This window comes from Lacerta agilis, chromosome 5 (genome assembly GCF_009819535.1).
Source record: "Lacerta agilis isolate rLacAgi1 chromosome 5, rLacAgi1.pri, whole genome shotgun sequence".
Taxonomy (NCBI): domain Eukaryota; kingdom Metazoa; phylum Chordata; class Lepidosauria; order Squamata; family Lacertidae; genus Lacerta; species Lacerta agilis.
The window spans coordinates 4,492,851-4,506,678 of record NC_046316.1 but is presented as its reverse complement, the minus strand read 5'-3'; positions in this window follow the sequence as shown (position 1 = coordinate 4,506,678).

The window sequence follows — 13,828 nt, the reverse complement described above, 5'->3', positions numbered from 1 at the left end:
CGATGGAGGAGTGCACCTTCGGGGGGGGGGGGCGAAGTCAAACCATGACTGTGTACACAGTTACAGCGCCTGCTCTGGTTGCAGAGGCCGATAAGGGAGGTACATGTCTCATTGCAGTTGGGGCAGATGAAGGTGGGCAGGCTTTTGTCCCCGCCCTGTGGAACGCCCTCCCACCAGATGTCAAAGAGAAAAACAACTACCAGACGCTTAGAAGACATCTGAAGGCAGCCCTGTTTAGGGAGGCTTTTAATGTTTAATAGATTATTGTATTTTAACATTCTGTTGGAAGCCGCCCAGAGCATAGCTGTCAATTTTTCCCTTTTCTTGCGAGGAATCCTATTCGGAACAAGGGAATTTCCCTTAAAAAATGGGGAAAGTTGACAGCTATGGCCCAGAGTGGCTAGGGAAACCCGGCCAGATGGGCGGGGTATAAATAATAAATTGTTGTTGTTAGGGAGAGCAGAAACTGAAATTTGCATTGATGGGGGTCAGCTGCCCCCCCACCCCTCCTGGCTATGCCCATGTGTCTGGTTGTGCTGCTGCAGATGCCCCCTGGCGTTTCTTCTCTGTGCTCCTCCCAGCGGCCATTCCCTTCTTTGAGCAATGCTGACTCGGGCTGATAGGAGTCCAGCAACATCTGGGGGAGGGTTGCAGCCAACTTGAACTGGGAATGTGATAGTGGTACATATGTAGAGCAGGTAAAGGCATGGCTATGCCAAAATGGGTTGATGGTCAGCACCTGGAATGCGCCACCTTTCTTTGCAAGCCACATGGATCAGCTGGTTGACAGGTTTTATGGCACACTGTGCACTAGGCTCACTGATGGCATTGGGATGTGAAGCAGGTGATAAGTGGAGGTGGGTTGGCTTGGGCCCACCCTGCCCACCTGTCAAATGCCTGCTTGTCAAACCTAACGGGGGGGGGGGGAGAGGATTTGGCCAGGCAGCTGAATCCAGTTCCCTGCCACTGCCCTGCATGTGCAATATCAATGTTTAGCAGCATTGGAGGACAGAAGAAGAAGAAGAAGAAGAGGAGTTTGGATTTGATATCCCGCTTTATCACTACCCGAAGGAGTCTCAAAGCGGCTCACATTCTCCTTTCCCTTCCTCCCCCACAACAAACACTCTGTGAGGTGAGTGGGGCTGAGAGACTTCAGAGAAGTGTGACTAGCCCAAGGTCACCCAGCAGCTGCATGTGGAAGAGCGGAGACGCGAACCCGGTTCCCCAGATTACGAGTCTACCGCTCTTAACCACTACACCACACTGGCTCTCTGATGGACAGAAGAAACCATCGGCCAAACAGCAAGGTTTCAGACAGAAATCATATTGCACCACCTCCTGGGAACAACCTGCAGGAAGCATTGCAACCACTGAGCTTGCAATTCCCATCCCAGCTTAGCAAACCACATTCCCAGAAATATACTATTGTGTGGAAGAAAGGCTGCTGAGAGGTCCAGCAGAATCAAGAAGAGCACATCTCTGTCTAGTTCCCATTGCAGGTCATCCACTCAGGTGAACAAAGCAGTCTCCACCCCCAAATTGGGCATGAAACTGGATTCAGATGAGTCTACAGTCCATTTCGTCCATGAACACCTAGAGCTGAGTTGCCAGTGCATGCTTAAAGTATCGAACTCAAAAGCTGAATATTTGAGACTGGCTGGAATTATCCACCACAGCATAATCTAGAGATAATGTAGAAATTCTTCTATAAAGGTGTAATCACAGCTGCCTTGATGGAAATAAACCCTCTTCCAAGGGTGATTCGCTTGAACAAGCCTCCTCTAGCTGCCTCATCATGGGATGGGCAAAAATCAAGCATGCAGGTGGTTGCCCTCATCCACACACCCCCAGTGATCTTTTCCACATCAGGCTGTACAGATTGGAAGCAATCCTTAGTGACAGGACAAACAGTTGCCCAAATTGCCTTTGTTCACTGAAAGAAGATCCCTTCTGTCAGAGGAAAGGTCCCTTTGGATCTGACCCAATTGTGTTAATCTGCCATCTGCAAGTGGTTCCAGGCCACCCAAAGATCCTTTTAGCTATCTTCATAAGTATTTGTGTTCCTTCACTTAGAGGAGTGGCATAAAAACAAGGCAATTGATTAAGTGATTCTGTTTTCATGATGAATAAAGAGGCTCTTCACATCTTTTATGTCTGGATTCTTTCCTCTCTTAAACCATCATGCTACGCACTTATAGGTAAACAATTGCCTCTTTCTATAAACACTCCTATAATTTATGCTTTGAGGGTTACTGTGCAATATTCTTTAGATAATCACCACAAAATGTTATGTGCGTATGTAAATATTCCTACAACAATCTTTTGAAGATGACTGTGCAACATGCTTTTGATGGATTAATCCAGGGTTGGGGGAGCTACACCCTTCCAAATGTTGCTAAATTGTTGTTGTTGTTGTTGTTGTTCAGTCGTTCAGTCGTGTCCGACTCTTCGTGACCCCATGGACCAGAGCATGCCAGGCACACCTATCCTTCACTGCCTCTCGCAGTTTGGTTAGACTCATGTTGGTAGCTTCGAGAACACTGTCCAACCATCTCATCCTCTGTTGTCCCCTTCTCCTTGTGCTCTCAATCTTTCCCCAACATCAGGGTCTTTTCAAGGGAGTCTTCTCTTCTCATGAGGTGGCCAAAGTACTGGAGCCTCAACTTCAGGATCTGTCCTTCTAGTGAGCACTCAGGGCTGATTTCTTTGAGAATGGATAGGTTTGATCTTCTTGCAGTCCATGGGACTCTCAAGAGTCTCCTCCAGCACCATAATTCAAAAGCATCAATTCTACGGCGATCAGCCTTCTTTATGGTCCAGCTCTCACTTCCGTACATTACTACTGGGAAAACCATAGCTTTAACTATACGGACCTTTGTCGGCAAGGTGATGTCTTTGCTTTCTAAGATGCTGTCTAGGTTTGTCATTGCTTTTCTCCCAAGAAGCAGGCATCTTCTAATTTCGTGACTGCTAAATTGCAGCTCCCATAATCCCTTCGATTAGTCATTGCATCGAGATTTTGCCCCACACACATACAACCTACTCCAGGATGTCTCAGTTTCTTCCTTTAATGAGCTTTCTTCCATTTCCAGGTGGCATGGACACTGATTACTATGATGTAGGCAGAAAGAGCCTCAGTGTGTGCAGCCAAACCTCACTTTCTTATTTGGCCCACAGGCACTCACCTTGATTCAGTGGGATGGACATACTGTATGAATGCACTCCTAGTGACAACACTGAAAGATTTTTCTCTGGCCCAGTTCAAGGTGGGATCCTTTTCAGTTCTATACAGACAGCAGGAGCGTGATCCAGATTCCACTGGTAGGAAGTAGCCACTGACCACTGAAGGCCATTAACAAGAACTCTGTTGTCCAACAAGGGCCATAATGTAGATAAAAGGAAATAAAATCAAAAATTCTTTCCAGTAGCACCTTAGAGACCAACTAAGTTTGTTCTTGGTATGAGCTTTCGTGTGCATGCACACTTCTTCAGATAAAAGAAATAGGGCCATTTTGCATAACAAAATGACAAATTAACAACAAAAGGTAATTCTGAGACAGCAGGGATATGTTGGTAAGGGAAACAGAACTCAGCACAGAGACCACAGCAGCCTGGTATGTGAAAGGTTTTTATGCTACATGTAAGTGGGGAAGTGAATGGCTTGGGATTTTGCTCATTAAGACGGTGTCTGGGAAAAAATGCACATGAAGACTACAAGATTTCCACCCCACTGCCTGACCCATCAGAGATTTTAGATAGGCCACACTTCTCACTAAACTCTGGCATACCAGATGTTTTCTTTCATGAAATTAGTGAAGTGAATTAATTGGTATTTCCAAGTAAAGATCGCAATTGGCCTCCCTCCTTTTTAAAGCAAAGATGCAAGCTTGGTATCAGCTCATTTGAAACTAATAGGATTTACTTCCAATGAATTTGTTATTTACAAAATGTAAATAATAGGAGGCCTTCCTGATCAGTCCCGGGGAAACTGGTTTGAGGATTCTCAAAGGGAAAATTTCACTTTAGCACACTGACCAGTGGTAGGTCTACTACTCAAGGCAGCACTCCTTTTAAGATCTGCCACCAAGAAGCTTTATTTGGGATATTATTACTAAACAACACTCCACCTCTCTTCTCTTTGGCCTCAAACGCAACCATGATTTGGCATTTCCACTTCCAGGAAGAATGTTTCAAAAGCTTTATGAGGAAATCATTAATAGTATCTGTCCAAGTCAAAACAACAGCTGAAAAAACCCATCTTGACTGGCTGGAATTCAGGCAAAGGTACAAAGTGGTTTGTTACCAAAGGGTTTGCTCACAAACCATGTAGTCCCCTCTGCCAAAGGATGGTTCCAGACAAGGGCTTAATATGGTAAGCAGTGGCGGAAAGATTGCAAATGGGTAGCTGGCAAGAGATTTTTTTTTTCACTTGCAAGTTTTCCCCCAGAGAGAATAAATCGGGATTAAATGCTGAGGGATATAGGTTGGCATTCTGAGGATCACAAGACTGTGCGGATGCTGCAAAAATCTTGCATGCGTGAAAACCACTAATCCAGAATCAACATGCATCTCCAGGCAATATTTTGAATAAGCACCATGGCAGGGAACTGCACTCTGGTGAGGTTCACGAGGGGTTGCCTAGGCCAGGTCATTTTCTGGGTTGGCATTCCCTCTCCTATGACACCGGCTATACTTCCAGTTTGTCATTACTCCCTTGGCCTCAGACCTGGAATGGCAAACTATGGAGGGAGAGGGAGGGAGATGCAACCCTCCCCTCCCCGCAATCCCCTCTCGCCCTAGTGTTGAGGCAGGACTTCCTATTCCCACTTCTCCCAAAGGGAGAAAGCATTGTCAGAATCTGGGGAGGCCTCTGAGCATGGGGTGGCCAAGCAGGACGGGGAGGAAGGAGAGCCAGTGTGGTGTAGTGGTTAAGAGCGGCAGACTCGTAATCTGGGGAACCGGGTTCGCGTCTCCGCTCCTCCACATGCAGCTGCTGGGTGACCTTGGGCTAGTCACACTTCTCTGAAGTCTCTCAGCCTCACTCACCTCACAGACGAAACAAAATAGGAAACAAAATAGGAAATTCTTTCCAGTAGCACCTTAGAGACCCACTGTGTTTGTTCTTGGTATGAGCTTTCATGTGCATGCACACTTCTTCAGATACACTGAAACAGAAGTCACCAGATCCTTAAATATAGTGAGGGAGTGCTGGCCGTCACCTCACAGAGTGTTTGTTGTGGGGGAGGAAGGGAAAGGAGAATGTTAGCCGCTTTGAGACTCCTTCGGGTAGTGATAAAGCGGGATATCAAATCCAAACTCTTCTTCTTCTTCTTCCTCTCTCCCAGACAGCACCACAGGAGGAGGGGCAAGATGCCCACTTGCAAGCTAGCTGCTCATGCTGGAATAGAGACTCTCGTGAGTAAGGGTTGCGCCCACCTGCCCTTTGCAGCTTGGCAGGTGGGTGCGGTAAACCTAATGGGACAACTTATCAGCTGTTGTGCAGCCTTGAACATCTTGAAACTGACCCCAGACTCATGAACCTTGGCTCTTGCTCCTAGACCGGGCCCAACCACATCAACCCAGTCCAAAGCTATTTTGGCACCTGAGGGCAAACCACAAAATGCCACTCCGCGTGCCAGGGAAGAAGGGGTGAGTGGAGATCTGTATCAGGAATAAGGTGGGAAATAAAGATCTACATTGAGAAGTGAAGATCTACATTGGGAACAAGGTTGCAGAGGCGGCATGGAGGGAGCTGCCAGGGAGGGAGCGGATCTTGCCTCCAAAGAGTGTGCCACAGCCATTGCTGCCACTGTGGATTCCCCCAGCAGTGGGGGATGCATTGCTTGGAGGACAGATCTGCTGCCCCTGTAGATTCTGCCACCCAAGGTGGTTGCCTCATTTTGCCTCATTGGTGGGCCATCCCTGTTGTAAGCCTTGTTAGAGCTCTGGGACTGGATTAGCTCTCTGCTGCTGAGTCTGTACTGTTAACGTAAGGTAAAGGGACCCCTGACCAGTTGTGCCTGACTCGGGGGTTGCGGCGCTCCCTGGCCGAGGGAGCTGGTGTACAGCTTCCGGGTCATGTGGCAGCATGACTAAGCTGCTTCTGGCGAACCAGAGCATCACACGGAAACGCCGTTTACCTTCCCGCTGGAGTGGTACCTATTTATCTACTTGCACTTTTGACGTGCTTTCAAACTGCTAGGTGGGCAGGAGCTGGGACCGAGCAACGGGAGCTCACCCCGTCGCGGGGATTTGAACCGCCAACCTTCTGATTAGCAAGCCCTAGGCTCTGTGGTTTAACCCACAGCGCCACCTGCATCCCTGTACTCTCGCTCTGCCCTAATAAAGATCCTTTCCTTGTCATGTTTTAGCACTGTTGCTGGCCCTCTGCTTAAAAAGTGCTTTGTTCAGGGGCTCTCTCTGTTCCTCTTGTGTCCTTTATACTTATTCTATGTGCCAGTTTCTGCACGTGCTTATGTACCCATTCTTCAATTCCTATGTGGTCAATAGACACATTCAAACAGGGAAGTCAATGGGGCTCCTTGTGCCAATATTGGCAACATCAGGAGCCTGGATGGTTCTACAAAAACTCCCATTGTGATTAGAAATAACTTGGAGTTCTTACTGATAAACACATTGAGTTGGTAGATCATGTTTTTTGGTTTGGTGCCAGATAATCATGGTTCATTTCTGTGTTCCCAAACAGAAATGAGGATTAATATTTCCTCAATGCATACATGATGAGCTCCGAAACAAAGGAAGTAATGTTTTGCAGCACACAGCCACATACAGTATTGGCTCTCAATATAGTCCTGGCCAGGGTTTAACCAATTGCTGTGAGTAAGCAGGACTTACTCACAGCAATTGCAGGAAAAAACTTTTTAAATGGGTGTGGTTCAAAAGCAACAAATAGGCGTGGTTCAAAAGCAACAAATGCCCAGCAAGATAATAGATCACAACCAGAGCTGGTTCAGCTGTTGCAATAAAAGATGATAATAATAATAATAATAATAATAATAATAATAATAATAATAATAATAATTTTATTTATACCCCGCCCTTCCCCACCAAACTGGGCTCAGGGCGGCTAACACCAATAAAATCACAACAAAAACATAAAACAATTAATTAAAATACAGATTAAAATACAATCTAAAATTTAATTTATACTGCAGCCTCATTTTAAGTAGCCCACCAATCACACCAAAGGAATGAAACATCAGGGTTAAACTGAAACCAACCAACATTTCTGTGTCCTGTAGGGCTGAAAGTATTAATTGCTTAATTGTAGTCCAGTTAATTAGAGCTTGGTCCTACTCAGTGCTTTTTTTCCTGGGGGGATGCAGGGGTTCGCATACCCCTAAACATTTTGTGAATCTACCATTAAGTTTGGACTCATTGAGGGGCAGTATTTCAAAATGAGTAGCAAAATGAGAGTACCCCTAAACATTTTTTTAAGGAAAAAAAAAACCTGGCCCTACGCATGTTTGTTTTAAGTTCTACTATGTTTACTGCCGGAAAAAATATCAACAACCTCAGATATGCTGATGATACAACCTTGATGGCAGAAAGTGAGGAGGAATTGAAGAACCTTTTAATGAGGGTGAAAGAGGAAAGCGCAAAATATGGTCGGAAGCTCAACATAAAAAAAACTAGGATCATGGCCACTGGTCCCATCACCTCCTGGCAAATAGAAGGGGAAGAAATGGAGGCAGTGAGAGATTTCACTTTCTTGGGTTCCATGACCACTGCAGATGGTGACAGCAGTCACGAAATTAGAAGACGCCTGCTTCTTGGGAGAAAAGCAATGACAAACCTAGACAGCATCTTAAAAAGCAAAGACATCACCTTGCCGACAAAGGTCCGTATAGTTAAAGCTATGGTTTTCCCAGTAGTAATGTATGGAAGTGAGAGCTGGACCATAAAGAAGGCTGATCGTCGAAGAATTGATGCTTTTGAATTATGGTGCTGGAGGAGACTCTTGAGAGTCCCATGGACTGCAAGAAGATCAAACCTATCCATTCTCAAAGAAATCAGCCCTGAGTGCTCACTAGAAGGACAGATCCTGAAGTTGAGGCTCCAGTACTTTGGCCACCTCATGAGAAGAGAAGACTCCCTGGAAAAGACCCTGATGTTGGGAAAGATGGAGGGCACAAGGAGAAGGGGACGACAGAGGATGAAATGGTTGGACAGTGTTCTCGAAGCTACTAACATGAGTTTGGCCAAACTGCAAGAGGCAGTGAAGGATAGGCATGCCTGGCGTGCTCTGGTCCATGGGGTCACGAAGAGTCGGACACGACTGAACGACTGAACAACAACAACAATGTTTACTGAAGCTTGTTCCCGAGCAAATGTGCATAGGACTGTCATAAAGTCATTCGATTGGCAGGGGTCAGTTGGCAGAGCTGATTTAATTTTGCTGCCTTACTAATAAAAGGGAATGGGAAATGACAACACCACAATATTGTTATTCATACCCAAGTCTCTGAGTGGTGAGGGGTGCCAAGACATGCCTCAGCTTTTCTTTCTTTTGAATGAGGATCACTGGAGACAGTGGTGTCGGTGATATATAGTTTTATTTACACATCTATCCAGGGTGAGCCAGGGCCAGCCCAAAACATTTTGGCACCTGAGGCAAACCACAAAATGGTGCCCTCCCCAGGGAAGAAGAGGTGAGCGAAGCTCTACATCAGAAACAAGGAAGGACAGAAAATCTACATCAGGAACAAGCAGGTAATAAAGATCCACATGCTCTGCGTTCCTTGGAAGCTGGATCTGCTGCTCCTGTGAATCCTGCCATCTGAAGTGTTCATAGAATTATGGAAATGGAAGGGACCCCAAGGGTCATCTAGTCCAACCCACTACAATGCAGGAATCTCAGCTAAAGCATCCATGGCAGATGGCCACCCAAGCTCTGCTTAAAAACCTCCAAAGAGCTGTCCAACAGCTCTTACTGTCAGAAAGTTATTCCTGGTGTTTAGTTGGAATCTTTTTTCTTGTAACTTGTAGCCATTGGTTCGATTCCTACCCTCCAGAGCAGGAGAAAACTAAGCTTGTTCCCTCTCCAATATGTCAGCCCTTGAGATACTTGAAAATGGCTCTCATATCTCCAAGGTGGCTTGAAAATGGCTCTCATATCTCCTCATAGGTGGATTAGACCTCGGCTGAGCAGAAGATGGAAGGACTCACAGCATTAACACGCAAAGAGATCTTGCTCCCCAGCAGTGCCAACTTGAGTAAAATATGGGGGGCCCAGGTAAGCCCCACCTGTTTGATCACAGCATGACTGGCGGTCAAGAATGATGGGAGCTGGAGTCTAGCAACACCTGAAGGGCTGAATCATGGAATCATAGAATTGTAGAGTTGGAGGGGACCCTGAGGGTCCAAGCCCCTGCAATCCAGGAATCTCAACTAAAGCATTTAGCATCCTCCCTCATCAGACTAAGTAGCAGAACTTGTCTTTCCAGATCTACTGTATGTCATTTTCTTCCGTTTCTGCAAGTGGCTATATTTTGAAAGATTCCTGTGAAGATTCTTACTCATGGAAATATTACTCAACTTGCACCATGTGACAATGACAACTGTTGCCCAGTATGTGCTTCTCATGAGTAAACATGTGTCCCCACTTCCTCTTCAGTCTTTTCAGCACATGTAATGAAGGGAAATTGGTCTTAAAGACTTAAGAGGAAGTGGGAGCATCTGTTTACTCATAAGAAGCACTGACCAGGTACCAGGCACACCCTAATGTTAAAAACAACAAACAAACAAACAAACAAACAGGGGATCAATGGAAGCAGACAGAAAGAGTTGCAGGCAGAATAAAAAGGCTAGAATGGATCTGGAATGGATCTGCAACTTCTGTCTGCATCTGTCTCTGGTGGGGTGATTATAGCTCCAGTGGCAGCAGTAAGGGAGGGTGAGGCCGGGGCTCCCTTTTCATAGAATCATAGAATCAAGCCTCTGCTTAAAGACCTCCAAAGAAGGAGGTCAAGCCTCTGCTTAAAGACCTCCAAAGAAGGAGACTCCACCACACTCCTTGGTAGCAAATTCCACTGCCGAACAGCTCTCACTGTCAGGAAGTTCTTCCTAATGTTTAGGTGGAATCTTCTTTCTTGTAGTTTGAATCCATTGCCCCTGTCCGCTTCTCTGGAGCAGCAGAAAACAACCTTTTCCCCTCCTCTATATGACATCCTTTGATATATTTGAACATGGCTATCATATCACCCCTTGACCTTCTCTTCTCCAGGCTAAACATACCCAGCTCCCTAAGCCGTTCCTCATAAGGCATCGTTTCCAGGCCTTTGACCATTTTGGTTGCCCTCCTCTGGACACGTTCCAGCTTGTCAGTATCCTTCTTGAACTGTGGTGCCCAGAACTGGACACAGTATTCCAGGTGAGGTCTGACCAGAGCGGAATACAGTGGTACTATTACTTCCCTTGATCTAGATGCTATACTCCTATTGATGCAGCCCAGAATTGCATTGGCTTTTCTGCAGGCAGAAGCTGTAGATCCATTTCAGTATCTGTCTCCATCTCATGGTTCTGTTTCTGTCTGAGCTCTCCTGACCACCTTTTATGGAGAGAGATCTGTGGACTTCGGATCCACCCTCAGACCTCCAGATCTGCTCCTCCTCTGGCCCAGGTCTTTTTCTCTGCAGGAAAAAAATCTCCTGTTTTAGCTTCTTGGCCACTCCTGTGGTTGTTTAGTTAGCCCTCTGCCTCTTTAGCTTGCCCTTATCCTTAGTTAGTTCTCTTGCTGTCCACCCCCCCTTCTTTTTTCATTGAAATCAATCAATAAACTTAAATACAAATCACTTTACCAAAGATTTCCAACGAGATATGGTTAATGTAGTTTTCAGCTTAAGCTGTGTAAGAGTGAAATATTTGTTCTAGGAAAGACAATTGTTGTGTAACAAGCGGTGATTGACCAACATTGTCTGAAAATAGGAAAAAGTATTTAACTCACCGTGCTACTTTTCTTCATTGGTTATCTTCAGGTGGGTTTGTGACATTTCCTTTCAAAATTATAGGAGGGGATTTGTATGCCAGTTTCACCATTTCCTCCATTTGTCTGCAGGAATTTTATTTTCAGTATTAAAAGGGCTCCATTCTTGCACCTGCACCCACCACTTTTAACTGTTCTTTGATATGCGGAGGGGATGAAAATGGATAACTGGGACATTCCAGGATCAAATCAGAAATGGGGACAGACAGTTTCTGTAATTCCGGGAGTGTCCCTGGAAAATAGGGACACTTGGGGGGTATGAGTTCATTGGCATTCGGGGCTTTGTTCCTAATAATAATAATAATAATAATAATAATAATAATAATAATAATAATAATTTGTTATTTGTACGCCGCCCATCTGGCTGGGTTTCCCCAGCCACTCTGGAGCTTTTCATAACTTATCAACTTGTGTTAAGAAAAATCAGTCAGGGCAGGCAAACAACCCAAAAGATTGCTTTTCCAGGGGCATAGCACGGGGGGCGAGGGGGCGGGCCGCCCCGGGTTCCATAATGGAGGGGTGACAAATTATCAAGGAACAATTTTTTTTGGAAAAAAAATATATGAATTTTTTTGAAAATGCCTGCTCCGAAGGTCTTATCTTACTATACTGTACTAGGGATTATATAGCTATAAATGAAATTTCATGCATATCGGTTAATATCTTGACCCTCCTCCACCAAAATAGCTGTTCACTTGGCTGTTTTCCTATGTCATGAAGGCTGAAATTTCAGTTCAGAGAACACTTACTGTTCCCAACCCTAACCCTGTGGAAAGCCATCTAATTAGATTTTATTTGATTTTGAGATGTTTTTAGGAGGTAATTTAATTATTGTCTGATTTTATAGCAATGTTATGTATCTGGTGTTAGCCACCCTGAGCCCGACTTTGGCCGGGGAGGGTGGGATATAAATAAAAGTTTTTGATTATTATTACTTGTTATTATTCCTTTGTAAGGAAATATGAAATAACGTAAAACCATTTTTGCCGGGGGGAGATCAATGGGGGGGGTTGACAATAAATTTCCCGCACCGGGTACCACCTGACCTTCCCATGCCTGGGGGGGGGACAATTTTTTTTTGCCCCCGGGTACCAATTTACCTTGCTACGCCACTGCGCTTTCCCACTATGCCAAATTGCCTTTGAAACACTGGGGAGGTTGCAGCACATTCTACAGCCACCTTCCATTCACTTACAATAGTATGCCAACCATCCGGACATCACGCTTTCCTCATGTAGACGCTGTGTGCGCTCAGAATTCCCAGAAATGCCCAGGGATTCTGTGGTCAATGACTAGCTTATTTCACAGAGAAGTCTGCGTTGAAAGTGTTCCCTGAGGGTAGTCTAGTAGCGGAGATAGTTAGCTGTGGCGGCAAGAAGTCCACCATTCAACCCAGTGGCAGCAATGGACACATGAGATGGTGCAAGGCCAACCTATTATTAGCCTCATCCCCCCCCCCCCCATTCTGCAGTTCAAGAGATAGATGTACTCGTGGAAGTCAGGGTAGCGAAAATACAGCTGAGAAGCTCAGATCATGTATACAGGACTGACACCCTTCTTTGGAAATTAAATCAATGTCCAGACTTTAACATTCAAAAAAAAACTTTACTTGCAGAAACTTATAGATGAATTAAAACATCATATTTAAAGTCACACGCTTCTCCAAGCATGGGCTTACAGCAGGGGTCAGCAAACTTTTTCAGCAGGGGGCCGGTCCACTGTCCCTCAGACCTTGTGGGGGGCCGGACTATATTGTGGAAAAAAATATGAACGAATTCCTATGCCCCACAAATAACCCAGAGATGCATTTTAAATAAAAGGACACATTCTACTCATGTAAAAACATGCTGATTCCTGGACCGTCTGCGGGCTGCATTTAGAAGGCGATTGGGCTGCATCCGGCCCCTGGGCCTTAGTTTGGGGACCCCTGGCTTATAGTCTCTTCTTCTAACCAGACCCTTACATATAGTGAGAGAGTGGGGAGGGATTACTCAGAAGGCTGGTGGGAATGGGGGATTGGCTGATAGGTGTGGAAAACCTGCTGACTGTTAACAACTGCAATTGGTCTTACAGGAAAAAGCAAGGGTCTGGTGACTTCTGTTTCAGCGTATCTGAAGAAGTGTGCATGCACACGAAAGCTCAGACCAAGAACAAACTTAGTTGGTCTCTAAGGTGCTACTGGAGGGAATTTTTTAATTTTATTTTGTTTAGAGAACCAGAAGTCTTTTTTTCCCATTCTCTTCTCTTTCTTTCTCTTTTCTTCTTCTCTTCTTCTTTTTGCTCCTGTCCCTCCTTAGATTAGATTTTTAAAGTAAATAATAATAATAATAATAATAATAATAATAATAATAATAATTTTATTTATACCCCACCCTTCCCAGCCAGAAAACCGGGCTCAGGGCGGCTAACATCAATTAAAATCACAGCAAAAAAACATAAAAACGATCAATTTAAAATAACAGATTAAAATACAAATTTAAAAATTCAATTAAAACTGCAGGTCTCAATTTCAATTTACTTTAATCATTGTCCTGGGTATGAACTTTTGTATATCTTTTGATAAGTAAAAGCAGATATTTCCAACCCTCAAAAAAGGAAAAGGGGAAGTTTGCCCAAGAGTGGCACGCTGCGAGCTGCGAGGCAGGCAGAGGGTTAATCCCAGAGCAGGCTTGCCTCTCCGTCTTGTTGTTGCAGGATCCATTCTTGCCTGCCTAGCGAGCGGTCCTGCATTACATCATCACCTCCATAGCCCATTCGCTGAAGGCCGCTCTCTCGGTCTCTCGGCTCCCCTCCCGCCGCCTCCTCCAAGGGAAAAAAAGCCTC